The sequence below is a fragment of the Penaeus japonicus genome, unplaced genomic scaffold (genome assembly GCF_977035675.1).
Source record: "Penaeus japonicus unplaced genomic scaffold, GWHDUDI00000001_assembly GWHDUDI00000013, whole genome shotgun sequence".
NCBI lineage: Eukaryota > Metazoa > Arthropoda > Malacostraca > Decapoda > Penaeidae > Penaeus > Penaeus japonicus.
This window is the reverse complement of record NW_028234415.1, coordinates 10,089,734-10,092,723: the sequence shown is the minus strand read 5'-3', so window position 1 is coordinate 10,092,723 and position 2,990 is coordinate 10,089,734. Positions and strand designations below refer to the sequence as shown.

Below are 2,990 nucleotides of genomic sequence, written 5' to 3'. Positions count from 1 at the left end.
AGAAAAGATTGAGATGAGGAAAAAGAGAGAAAGAGAAAGAGAGAGAGAGAGAGTGAGAAGAGACGAGATTCGGAGAGCAGAGATGAGCGAGATGAGATGAGAGAAGGAGAAGAGAGAGAGAGAGAGAGAGAGAGAGAGAGAGAGAGAGAGAAAGAGACAGAGAAAGGGAGAAAACGAGCGAGAGCGAGCAACACACTTCCAAACCATCCCTTCCTGAACAAAACCACACCAAAGCCTTAATGAAAGACTCAAAACGCTTTCTCACAGCAGAGCTCCACACAAACGACAAACAAAGAGCTCAACCACCCCGGGGGCCCCTCCAAGAATATACCCATCCACACCCGCAAGAATAAAGCCCAAACACCATCCATCCCATCCCACGTCGAGAGAGAGAGGGCGAAGAGAGAGAGCGAGAGCGAGAGAGAGAGCGAAGGCAAAAATAGCTCCCGAACCTCCGGAGACAATTCCCGAGGGCCTCTCCGCCATGAGCGAGTCCTTGTCCAGTTCCGGTCCAGCGACAGGCGGGGTCACGTCCGCACGCGGGAGAGCCTGGCCAACTGCGGCCCAAGAGGAGTTCCTTTCAGGGGCTTTTCTCCTTTTTTGGGAGGGATCTGGCCTGTCCTTTACACGCCTTTTTTCTTCCATATATGGTATATGTGTATATATGTATAAATATATGTATGAATGTATGTATGTATGTATGTATGTATGTATGTATGTATGTATGTATGTATGTACGTATGTATGTATATATGTATGTATGAATGTATGTATGTATGTATGTATGTATACATATATATATATATATATATATATATATATATATATATATAAATATATATATATTATATATATATACATATATATATGTATATTATATATATATATTTATATATGTATATATATATACATATACATACATATATACATACATATGTATGTATGTATGTATGTATGTATGTATGTACGTACGTATGTATGAATGAATGAATGAATGAATGAATGAATGTATGTATGTATGTATGTATGTATGTATGTATGTATGTATGTATGTATGTATGTATGTATGTATGTATGTTATGTATGTCCCCCCTTAGTATTGTATGTATGTATGTATGTACGTACGTATGTATGTATGTATGTTAGGGTATAATAGTATATATAAATATATATTATAATATATTATATATAGTTATATATATACATATACAAATATACATACATCACACACCACACACACACACACACACACATATATATATATATATATATATATATATATATATATATATATATTATAATATATATATTTATATATATATATATTATATACATATATATATGTATATATATATATATATATATATATATATATATATATATATATATATATATATATATGTATATTATATATATTATATATATATATATTATTTATTATATTTATAATATATATTACACATATACATACATACATACATACATACATATGGTTTGTATGTATGTATGCATGTATGTATGTATGTATGTATGTATTGATCGTACGTACGTATGTTTGTATCTTTTGTTTTTGTGAAGTAAATAATAATGGTAGTGACGTTGTATGAATGTATGTATGTATGTATGTATGTATGTATGTATGTATGTATGTAGTATGTATGTAACACTTACAAATGTATGTACGTATGTATGTATGTATGTTGTATGAATGTATGTATGTATGTATGTATGTATGTATGTATGCTATGTATGTATGTACGTTACGTAAATGTATTACAATGTATGTATGTATTGTATGTATGTATGTATGTACAGTATTATGTATGTCAGTATGTATGTATATATATATATATATATATATATATTTATATATATTATTATATATATATATACATATATATATATATATATATTACATATACATATACATTATACATATACATACATTACTTACATACACACACTCACACACACACACACACACACAACACACACACACACAGCACACACACAAACACACACACACACACACCACAAACACATCACACATATATATATATTTATATATATATATATATATATATATTTATATATATATATATATATATATATATAAATTCATTGATATTAAAGTTAATACCATTCTTACATTATCATATCCATTATTGTTATTGTTATTACTATCATCATTATTATTATTACTATAATTATATTCATTGATAACAATAATAATAATAATAATAATAATAATAATAATAATAATAATAATAATTTTAACAAAACAATCATATCAAAAATAATCATGTCAATAAAAATATAACAAAGATGATAATAATAATAATAATAATAATAATAATAATAATAATAATAATAATAACAGTAATCAATAACGGCAATAAAAACAACGATAAAGATAATAATAATAATAATGATAATAATAATAATAAAAACAATAACAACAAAAATAATAATAAAGATAATAATACTATTAACAATAACAATAATAAAACATTCAAAATTCCGGGCTCCCTTATTTGGAAGACGGACCCCAATCCCCAGGCAGAGAGTGGACACAAATCCCTGCAATCGCGAAACGAATGCAGCCATTGCAGCCTCTCGGGACTCCCCAGCAAAAAGGAAAAAATTTCCTGTCATATTGCAGTGCTACAAGACGACTACAGAATGATAAATCTTTCCTTACAATGTACCGATCTTGTAACAGACGCACGATTCCTGTGTGCAATTTTACGTAAAAAAAATCTTAAGTGCTCGTCCGTTCTATGTTTAGCATGGTGTTATGAGTTAAAAGTCTAGAAAAAAAAAAAAAAAATAAAAAAAAAAAAAAAAAAAAAAAAAAAAAAAAAAAAAAAAAAAAAAAAAAAGAAAAAAAAAAAAAAAAAAAAAAAAAAAAAAAAAAAAAAAAAAAAAAAAAAAAAAAAAAAAAAAAAGATTCTTACACGCTTCAGATTTGCAACCGGCAATCAATATTC

General features: G+C 27.6%; 1 protein-coding gene across 3 annotated transcripts in view; it reads right to left on the bottom strand.

The window, feature by feature from the left end:
* The window catches only part of LOC122250593 (uncharacterized), a 243,702-nt gene that overhangs the window by 130,120 nt on the left and 110,592 nt on the right, over positions 1 to 2,990 (bottom strand). The window lies entirely within an intron of this gene.